Source organism: Mixophyes fleayi, chromosome 5 (assembly GCF_038048845.1).
Source record: "Mixophyes fleayi isolate aMixFle1 chromosome 5, aMixFle1.hap1, whole genome shotgun sequence".
NCBI classification, from domain to species: Eukaryota; Metazoa; Chordata; class Amphibia; order Anura; family Limnodynastidae; genus Mixophyes; species Mixophyes fleayi.
The window spans coordinates 73441170-73453536 of NC_134406.1; positions in this window are offsets into that span (position 1 = coordinate 73441170).

Below are 12367 nucleotides of genomic sequence, written 5' to 3' on the forward strand. Positions count from 1 at the left end.
AAGGCTGCGATGGCTGCTTCCTTGGTGCACATATTCTTTTTTGCCAAGTTGTACTGTATAGCCAGGTTGATGTGTCTAAGAGTTTTGTCATCACCAAAGCATTGAAAGGATGGTTATACACACCTCCTGTCTTGCCCTGTCCACTGGAATGCTTGCCAATCATGTAGTTATTTCCAACTCGTCTGTCATAATATAGACCTGTTGGACAAGGGGCTGTGGGTTAGCCTCTTCCCTCATAGGTATGTTTTGATTTGCCATGTTACTATTGTATGTGAAAAATATTTAGAGGTCTACTGCGTCCCTTTATGGTCTGCAGCCAATATACTGTGCCCTTCATTATGCTGCTTTTGCTCCCCTTCACTTACACTTCTATTGCCTTCTTTCTTCTCTTCTGTTTTCTTCTCTTCTTCTTGTGGCTGCTCTGTCTGCGATCCCAACTGCAAATGTTAGAAGTGATGAAGTCACGCCCAACGTTCAGTGCCAGGGAAAGGAGCGGATGTCAGCGGAGAAGTGGGGGATGACAGGCGGAGGAGAGCCTCTCAGGGTTGGCTACCTTGCCATGGTTACCATGCTGACTGCATTCTGAGGGCCGCAAGTGTACTGCTTGCACCCCATGGGCCGCCATTTTGACACACCTACTCTAAGGCTTGGGGTTCATAGAAAAATGTTGTCTATATAAAAGTACAGGCTGTACAAAAAAGGCATTTCAATAATAAGTGACTCACCTAAAATTGGTTAGATTGGGCTTAAAGGGAACCTTTGTCCCATTGCTGGACATTAAATGATCCCCAGCTGAATGTGAGCATTCCTCCAAAGTATAAAAGGGAACGCAGTGTATGATGCAATATTGTTTCAAAAGACATGACTAAGTTCAAAAGATGCTCACCTTAACAACACATTTTCTTAGATAGAATACACAAAATCCTCAACAAATTCCAATTCAAAAAGTGATATAAGATATAAGAGCTTAAAATAGTGTAAAAACAAAAGTATATAAAAGCTAGCATAGGCAGATGCACTCACAATGCTAGCAGTGATATCAGTATTAATGGTAGATTTGGGTCCAATTAGTCTGTAGATTCACAAATCGTTTAATCCAGTGAACCCCAAACTTTATCAGTTTGAGACACCCTTAGGGCTCCATATTTTTTCAAAGCACCACTAAGCCCAATTAATTACCAAGTATACACCTGACTTGCATACCCAGCTTACCACTGGACCTGGCCCTGACACCCCTGTGAGATCACCACAGTTCCCCAGGAGCACAGTTTGGGAACCGCTGGTTTAATCCTTAAATAAAATATCCCTGTAATAGCAGTGTCTTTGAAATGTGCACCACTTTTCCGTATTTTGTACATTAAATGACAGAATCTATGTACAACTTTAGCAAGTCAGATATGAAATTATAATATGAGGTACATATAGATTCCACACATCTTAAAAAGGTTTCTCATTAAATCTTTAAAATGTATTAAACAAAATATTAATGTTTATGATGATTCCAGGAAAATGGAAAATCTTTTTAAAGGAATATATATATATATATATATATATATATATATATATGTATCTCGCATTTCAATTTCATATCTGCTTTGTTAACATTATATATAGATTTGATGTATAGTGAAATATATCTTTTTTTAATTACCTTTTATCTGGGGATAGGTCAAGGTCAACCAATAAGAATTAAGCAGGGGATTTAAATGCCATCCAAAAATCCACAGTCACCATTTTGAGTGAGATGCCTTCAGAAAGTGTCAAAAGCAGTAAAAAATTTGCAAGACCTTCTTGCTACCAGAGGGATATTTTATTTCAGAATTTAGCCCTTAGTTGACCTGAAGACTGAACTGGACTCAAGTTTATTATTAATGCTAAAATCCCTGCTACCAATGTGAGTGCATATCATTTTGCTACCTTCTACATATTGTTGGTTTTATACTATTTTAAGCTCTTATATATACAATATACAATATATATATTGTAGAAGTAATAAACTTGTCTGAATTGGTTATTCGATTTAAGAAAAAGGTATTTTTAAATTGAGCTTGTTTTAATTTAATTAGTCACTTATATTAATACAATCAATATAAAACCAGCAATACATACATTTGGCGCTGCCTTCACACACACTGGGAAAGATGATAAATGCACATATGGAGTTTATGTCCAGGTTTCAGATCTCTGAGCTAGGAGGATATATAACAAGAGAAAAGACTAATGGTACAGTACGTAAGCACAATTGTCCAATCTGTAACACTTCCACTAAAATCAAAGCCCGTGTATGGATGAAACTACTGCACACAACACCCGTGTTTCCACTCCAAAATAGATCCCCCTTAGGGTATGCGCTTACTTCACGATGGAAGTATTCAAGCCCTCAGAGGTAATGCTGACATCAGATTTTTTCCAAGATTCTCCCGATGGTCGGGTCCTAAGGGGGATCTATAGTGCAGAATTTCAACAAATATAATTTATTAATATATGAATATAAATATAAAACATAACCAGAGGTAGCGCCACTTTATATCAAACAAATTGACTGTAATAGCTGGTCATTAAAACATCAAATATATAGGTGCACCTATAATGACATGTATATATATTGGCCAAGAGTCAATAATATAATGGCAGAATCAGAGAATAATACTCAATCCATTTGGATGGACAGCAGTGGGACTATAAAGTGTGTAAAAGTTTCACTTGGTCATTGGCACTTTTGCACACTTAATAGTCCCACTGCTGTCCATCCAAATGGATTGAGTATTATTCTCTGATTCTGCCGTTAGATTATTGACTCTTGGCCAATATATATACATGTCATTATAGGTGCACCTATATATTTGATGTTTTAATGACCAGCTATGGCAGTCAATTTGTTTGATATTAAGTGACGCTACCACTGGTTATGTTTTATATTCATTTGTTAATAAATTATATTTGTTGAAATTCCGCAGTGTTTTACCAGTTCATTGTGATTGTTATACCATTGTAAACTTTCTTGTGCTTTTTTATATATATTTTTTGAGGCTGCAGACCTCATACATTGGTATCAACAGTTCACCGCCATATCTTTAGCACCAAGGTATTTTTGTTTGTTTGTTTATATTGATATATATTGCCACAAATTGTCTGTAGCGCCATACAGAATACAAATAATAGACCAAACAAGTTATAAAGACGCAAGTGATAACAATGTGATCAGCATTATACACTGAGCAAAAATTTTACCTGGGTCATGTTATGCTATTAATCTCAATGGGGTAAAACCTAGGTATATCTATGGAAAGTGGCTATATGTGTGTTATGCCTTTTTTAGCTTTTCATTGCTAGCTATAAACACAATTTGGGCCAGGAATCGATGCATCTAGAATCTGAGTATGCTATTAGAGCTAAGAGTGACAAGCTTGTTAACTCTTACACTTGTCCCATATGCTACTTTATACAATCTTTAACACAGAATAGAATGGTGTCAAATATACCATTAGAAATTGTTTTTTTCTTTTTAAATGTACTTTTAATTCTTTATTTTGCACATGAAATCCCACTTTTTGCAGAGAAGCATCAGTGAACCCTTCAAGTAAATAAACACGAGTTGGCGGATAAATGTGAAAGATCATATTAATATAATGTGAAAGCATGCATACATTTGACATCTGTATTTTCGAAATGCATTCATCTTTTAATGGAACCATTAGAAAAACATTAACCTCTTTTGAATGGACCCATTGCCATGGAAATGAGCCTTACTTCATTCTGTTTCTTAACCTGATTTTCATAAAAAAAATAATTCAAGTAATGGAAAATAGCATAGCTAATAATTTTCATAATGCATCTTAGTATAGCTTGGAAGTCACAACCTTTGTCATGACATATTTGGCTCATTATGATGAGACATGATAACTGTATTGAACAAAAGGTGAAAAAGCACAGTAAAGTACAAAATAAATGCTCCCTAGATCATTCTTTGTGTGCTGGATGTATCTATGGAGCTTATATTCAATCATATATTATTTAACACTAACATTGACACTAATATAGGATTAAATAAAATATATAATATATGATCTATGTAAAAACATAAACGGAAAGACATACATATAATAAATAATCAGAAAGTAAGACAAACAAATGAGTAAGATTTCCCCTGGACAAAACTATGTTACAATGCAAGGGGTGAAAATTAATTTATTATTTTGCACATAAGATGTAATAAAATTATTTTTCATGTAGCACACAAATACTTGATAGCTTTATTTGTAGACTGAAATTTAAAGTTGATCTAGGAGATACCCTACCCAAACTATAAATCTGCCATCACATTTTAAATTTGTCTCCTCCGCCAATGCAACATGGTTTTGCCATGGTGCAAAGTTACAATTTTTTTTGCTTTACTTTCCTTAATGAATCAGACTCATAATGCACACATGCTGGCCTGATTCATTAAGGAGTGTAAATGGTGATATGTTATATATTGTACGCACGATTACGCTGCACATGCCCAGAACCGAACCATATACGCCAAAGAGCACAGCAGCATACAATTCATCTTTGAGTGCAAAAGACACTTATGAAAGGTTACAATTTCAGGGCTGGAACAAGAAGGGGATTGGACGTATGCTCGCAGTCAATGTACAGTAAGGGTGTGCCAAGCTTGAGCACACGCAGCAGCATCAGATTCAAGGTACGTGATTTTCAGTTTTAACACTTGCACCAGCTACAGGTCTGCTGCAAGTGACAATTACTAGTGATGACGGCTGCGTATGCCTGCTATAACGTGTTTGCAATCAGGAGCAACTATAAAAATGTATTTTATGTACAGTAGACATTTTTTGTACAGTAGGCCGCTCAGTCTCACCGATGATAGGGCCGGGCGGTAGGCCGGCCGGCCGCCCCCCGGATAAATTATCTCCTGTTTTTACCGGTGGCCGCATCCCATGACATGGGATGTGGCCGCCTGTGCGCCCCCGGGCTGAAATCTGCCATCCCGCGCCTGCTGAGGACTACACTAAAAACCCAGAAGATACGTGCATTAACTCATTTTCTTGCTAATTTGTGTCTAATTTATCTCTGCAATCAGTAGTCCTCTTAATACTGGATCCAAAGAAATAAATTGAAAGACATAAAAGATAAGTGTAGATTCATCATTGCAGTTCAGCAGTAATTATACTATCTGATTAACTGTGGGATTGTACTGCTTCCCTGCTGGCATGGTTTTATTTATTTTACAATAATATCATAACTTTATGTATGCGATATTTGAATCCTTGGGATAATCTAACACCCCTGAAAGAACTACCTTCCTCTTTTCTGAAATTTATGATCAATCTACACCAATTGTTATACATATATGTCTATATAAAATAGTATATCTTCTATTCATGGAAGGTTAGTAAGACGTTATGGGACTGATCCATCAAGTCATGCATACTGAGCGTAACCTGAGTTTTGGCTTAAAACTCACATCATTCGGCTTTCTACGCGCCCGAATTCATCAAGCAACAAATCTATAGATACATTTCTTGTTGAGTTAGGTAGTAAAGTATTTTCCATAACGTAAAACCACTGCGTCTGTGTGAGTATTTTTTTGTCCTACTATTGAACTTCATGGCTACATGTACGTTTGAGCACGCTAAGCATTTATATTTCCAGCCATGGGAAATACCATGTTATAAATAGGACTATTGATGTGTAAGAGCTCATTTTGTGGCAGAGCTCTTAGGAGCTAGTTAACGCCATCTACCATGGATTATTATTTTGTAAAGAATCCTAGGATGTATTACAGAAGAAACACCCTTGATGTATATATAATTAAATTAAAATGATGTTTACACTTGCGTCTGTGTTTTATTTTTATTTTTTTGATGCACTACAGATCCCAGGGGGCTCTGGGTGCCAGGGCATGCTGGCACTTGTAGTTCCCCAACAGCCAGAAAGGCAGCCATGGGTATGCTGGTGCTTGGGTTTGCTGCCCCAATGCCCTCTGCTTCTTCCACACTGTTGCATTCCACATTTACAGGTAATCAGAAGCCAAGTCTGACAAAATGCTGCCTCAAAACCATGTCATGTTATGTTTTTTTTTATATCATGTGTGGTTTTGTTTGTTGTTTGAATAATACATATTTTTCAGAATTCCAAAACTCAAGTCTCTAATTTACTATAAAATTACATTTAGACAAGATTCCAAGAATTACTTACACATAAAAATAGGTGGATAGAACATACCGTATTTCCCCATGTATAAGACGCACCTTTTCCCCCCAAATTTTGGGTCTAAAACAAAAGGTGCGTCTTATACACTGCAAGCGCTACTTACCTCAATGAAGAAGTCGGCACCTGGTGTGAGGATGAGAGAGATGAGTCCCCGCTAATCAGCTCCAGCCAGCTCCAGCGTGTCCCCGTTATTCAGCTCCAGCCAGCTCCAGCGTGTCCCCGTTATTCAGCTCCAGCCAGCTCCAGCGTGTCCCCGTAATTCAGCTCCAGCCAGCTCCAGTGTGTCCCCGTTATTCAGCTCCAGCCAGCTCCAGTGTGTCCCCGTTATTCAGCTCCAGCCAGCTCCAGCGTGTCCCCGTAATTCAGCTCCAGCCAGCTCCAGCGTGTCCCCGTTATTCAGCTCCAGCCAGCTCCAGCGTGTCCCCGTTATTCAGCTCCAGCCAGCTCCAGTGTGTCCCCGTTATTCAGCTCCAGCCAGCTCCAGCGTGTCCCCGCTAATCGGCTACAGCGTGTCCCCGATACTTGGCAGAAGGACCTTCTGGTCCTTCAGGCGCCTCCCACAGTCTCTGAGCTGTCAGTCACTTCTCCCTGCACAGTTCCGATGACTGCCGATTCCAGGGTGTTTGACAGTAAGCTGCACAACGTTGATGACATTTTGGGCCCCAAAATTAAGGTGCGTCTTATACACGGGTGCGTCTTATACTTGGGGAAATACGGTATTATTTATATTGGAATGCTTCCTTTCAAGAGGGCTGGAGTCACCTCCTCGCCAGCAACCACAGCCTCTTTGACTCATGGAGCCCCACTCCTGAAGGGTCTGTACTTGCAGTCTTCTTGCCACAAAATAACCTTTGTATTAATGTGTATTGAGTGTACAATCAAGTGACACATAGCTATAATTAAGGAGGCAGAAATAAGCAATATACATATAAGTAAAACTTTGTTTTTTATAAGACTACACTGCCAAAGATTTATAATTAAATTGGCATATTAATGCAATAGACACCTGCTATTGCTTTACCGCTAAAAGCAACTAATTACAAAGTGAATGATGTGCGGACACCACACCATGTGGGACTGGTACAGGCATCAGAAATTAACACACACATGCTCCCAAAGGAGTCGCAGCTCGAGGAACTATCAGCACCTGGTCGTGGATCGATCGGAAAATTATACACACTACATGATCGCTAGGGGATTGGTCGGAAAATATTAAACAGTACGACCAACCAAATGAGCCAACAATCAACACTTAGGCATGACTTTCGACTATCGGGTCGTATGCTGGCTAATTTGCCCGATTATTGGAGGAAAACGCTCTAGTGTGTACCTAGCCTTACAGACTGCATGTTTTCATTACCTATTGTGGTGAGCATGAGTCATTGCACATACCTGTCTCATTAATTTAGGGTATGTTTCTCTCCTGACCTGATTGGACCTTTAAATTCCATCCTATGCATTCTTTGGCAGTGATAGAATTTACTTTGGATTCCTGTACAGCTTGCTCTTATATATATAACAGCACTACTACTCCAATTCTTTTGGCATCCACCTTACTTAGAATTGTTCTGTAAGCAATGCAACTTGAACATAGATCAACTTATATAAGACAATTGTCTGCTGGCTATAAAATAAATCTTTCTAAATTATCCTGCTTGCTGTTATGAGGAATCCTGGAGCTTGAACATAAAATGTGGAGTTTCGTATGTTCTCCTCTTGTTTGCATGGGTTTCCTCCGGGTGCTCCGGTTTCCCCCCACACTCCAAAAACATACTAATAGGTTAAGTGGCTGCTAATAAATTGACCTTAATCTCTCTCGGCCTGTGTGTGTATTTTAGGGAATTTAGACTGTAAGCTTCAATGGGGCAGGGACTGATGTGAGTGAGGTTTCTGTCCAGCTCTGCGAAAGTAGTGGCGCTAACTAAATAGCTGATGATGATGATGATAGAACTGCTTGGAAGAAACAATTGTCTGCTGGCTGGGAAAGAAATCTTTCTACATCATTCTGCCTGCTGATACTGCTCTGAGGGTCTCTGGCCCCATCTCAGTTGGGTTTAGACTTTTGCTGCCTTTTTGCATCTGTCAGTACTATTGTCTACTATCAGAAATGTTATTGTACTGTTTGAAGTACTGCCAGTGTCTCTGAAGATCTTTATAACTACAGCTATTTAAGACTAATAGTGGCTTTTCTCTATGCTCATTAATGTGTTGCAATTTGTATTTCATCTGTATCTGATCATTGGTTGTTTGAACTTCTGTTCTGTTTCATTCTTGCCTTGAATTACCTTACACAAACACACCTTTAAAATGGAAAACAGTGCTGTTGAATGTAAATATCAAGCAGTGCAGAAAAGTATTATAGTGGAGAAACTATTATACTATTAAATTTATCACACCTTAAAAAGATCTCCAAAATTCTAAAAAATGCCAATAAAGTTATATGGTGTGATCCTGAGACTGTGACTATGGAATGATACTAAAAAATGAAGAAGCCGCAATATATTTTTGAACCTGAAATGTATTTGAAATTGCAGACAATGATTTCATTACATTATATAAATGAAACAGACGTACATTACCAAACTAATTGGAAATATTGCAGAGTATTTAAATGAAACTGCTATCAATTGGGTAAGCTTATTTTTAATAAAATTTCTAAGGTTCAACAGAAATAAACACATAGATTAAAGTTACATTATAAATAAAAACCATAAGTGAAAAATGAAGGGGATAGGAGTGAAATGACGGAGAAGCGAGAGGACATCTGTATCATCCAATGGCATCCTTAGTCCGCCAGAGTGGCTTTGTCAATTAACAATATAAAAGGAACAATTAAGGTGATATCTTACATACACATGTGTACTTATTTGCCTGTTTGCCAGGAACAGAAAATCTACAGGAACAATAATATTTAAGGTTTTAAACCTTTCAAACTTTAATACTGACTCACAATTGTATAAAAACAAGTTATTATGAGCAATATATTTGCTGTCAACTACTCTCTCTATTTTTTTTAAATAATTAATATTTTTTAATGCTATTTATTCACTTTGGATATTGATGTCAATGCTTTCATTATATCTAGCCATCTACTATTTGTGGCCAAATAAAAATGACTTACTTTTCCCAAAGATTTCCCCCATAAGTAGATTGCTTTGTTTCTTTCTAAACAATATATAAGAAATTGCATTTCATGCTATAAATTTATTCCACAATGTTGTTATAAATAAAGGCTATTAGTACTACTATTGCTGCTATTATAGCACAATTGCAGAATATTAATACTACTATTACTACTGCTAAAATATCACAACTACCACTACTACTGATAATAATAATAATAATAATAATAATAATAATAATAATAATAATAATAATAATGTTAATTAGTTATTTTTATTTTATCTGATCCCTCCCTGATCTCTCTAATGACAAGGTTTTCACCTACTTCACCAGTTTGAAAATAAAAATAGCCAATAGCTTTGGAGAAATCAAAAACTTGTATTCCTGTTTGAAACACACAGCAAGCTATATAAATCTGTTTTTTATATTTTAGAGAAAAATGTGGCTGTTATGTGGTGATGACGAATCCATTTTAGAGAAATTTTTGACAGATTTTTATTTAACAACTTTCTTCCAGTAACATTAATGTGTTGTTTGTGACCGTAAATTAAATCATAGTTGGTACCAGAGACTATACCTGCAAAGATTGCTGACAAGTCATGCAGAAACATTATGCATTAAAATGGGATATTAAAAAATGCTGTATAAAATTGAATCTAATTGAACTCTGCATCTTATTTCACTGAAAAAATGTGTGTAATTCTGACTATATTCATTACATTTCTTCTCAGTATTATGTTGACAAAAATATGGGTTTCCGATATGGAGCATGTTTTATTAAGACAAATAATGTGATTTGCACAGGTTACCTGGATTGCTGTTTGTGTAACCTGCTTTACCACCTGTGAATTAGAATGGAGGGAGCAGGTTACTGCGGCATAATACAGTGCGCCCACATTGCCTTGTGGTCACCAGAGTCTGCCATTTGTCTTAATAAAATGTATCCATCTGTACTTCTAATATACAAATGTCAAGGTTACAGTTGGTGTCTATATAAAACATTTGTCCAGGCCTATCCATCGACAGAAGTGGACACATCTGTATTCACAGTCTAGAAAGGGAAAAATCCTATTTGTTTGTCAGTTTCTGAATGATGCATAACTGCAGTGCTTTTTTTGCCATAGAACTCACAGAACTAAGTTCCGGCACATTTTTACAACGGATTTTCCACGTTTTAAAAGTAACTTTTGAACATTTGATGTCTGGTCCACGTGGACTTGAATCGCCCTGTCGAGCGTAGCAAAAATCATTAAAACGGTGCATGCGGGCTGCATGTGTGTCCAGTTCGATGCATGCGTACTTCATCCGCGCAGGTTGTGATGACACTGCTTGGCTTGTGGCACTGCTCAGCTTGTGATTGGTCATGTGGTCGCGCGCTGACTGCTTCCGTGCGACCGCTATGTTTAGTTACACAACTGACGTATGTGGTTGTGTGTACAGTGATTGACTATGTCATGTGAATTCCGGCTCCTTTTTTCTTACAAAAAAATCACTGCATAACTATATAACGATTGCTTTAAAAACCTATATTCACCTAGTCCACACACACTGCATCTGACCACCCCCTTGTCTTCCTTAATGTTCCTGCTACTTTGGATGGGGATGTCCTCTAAAGCTTCTATCACCAGGCTTTACAAAAGAATGAGTGAATGATTGTCCAAAGGAAATACCAGGGGCTGATTGTTGGAAAACTGACACAGCATTATATTTGCTTTTGATAACTTATTGTACAGAACAGTTAAACACTAGGGGAACACATCGTTCTTTCTATAACCTCGTGATAAAAGAGGGACAACACTGGTGAGAACTTAAATATGACAAAAGTAAGGAAAGCAGGTAGGAACAAACTTCCACAAAGATTGTTTATAATCCACATTAAGGGATAACATAAAATTATGTGTAGCATATACCTGTCCCAGTGTTTGGCACATTTAAGCATATTTTCTTATTATTCCGAAATTTCATGGAAACTCCCAAATTTCGTGGAGTCACCCCAGACTCCTGGGAGAGTAGGCCACTCCCCCCAATACTGGTCCACTTTCTTCTGTGACTTACGTCATCAGGCACTGTCGATGCTGCACATGAATACAATTCACATCATCGTGCAGCGGTGAACAAGGCTTGATGATGTAAATCACCCCACCACACACACACACACACACACACACACACACACACATACATGCACACACACTTGACCCTTGGATCTGTTATTAATTTTAGTAAATATTTTTTGTGGAAAATATATATATATTGTTTATTTTGTTTTTATGTTATGCTAAAAACACCCCGACGGATACAGAAAGTCTACACTCCTTTGATGAAATCGTAAGGATATGATGAAGCCCGTTAGTGACACTTATGGACATCTAAAACTACTATCGTATATACATAGCCTGTTATAAATTGTGTTTCAACCGTCTACAATAAGTAAGAGGACCGCAATCTGAATTTAGTGAGCAAAGTCTGAGAGGTACGAATCACATAGTCATCCTGACAGGGAGCAGTATGGCAGCTTCTATATACAGCCAATTATTTGCCTATTTGCAGCTCACCTACTTTGACAAACTATTTACTCCAATCATAATGTACTTGGGGTACATGTTTTATTAATACAATCATTTTTTAGATTATTCTAACATATTTTCACAAACTCATTTCATACATGGTTAACGGGAATTTATTAGAGTGATGTAATTTGAGGATTTTTTTATCCTATACCTGACTTTATTCACCTTTGATTTGTTAGTAACTATGTTAAAAATGATTCAGGCATAAACAAGATTTATAATCATACATGCCAGTACTATGAGACCACATCATTCAAAACACCACAATATAATATGCAAGGTATTTTGACATATGTATAAACTCATGTAATTATATCTACATAAACAGTGAGTTGTGAAGTCATTGCTTTTAATCTGTATGTTCTGATGTCGTCACTTTGGTGTTCAGAGGAAAACATGGGTACTGTAACCAATAATGAACCCTCTACTGTAAAATATTTGTAAATATAGCGTGTGTGCAG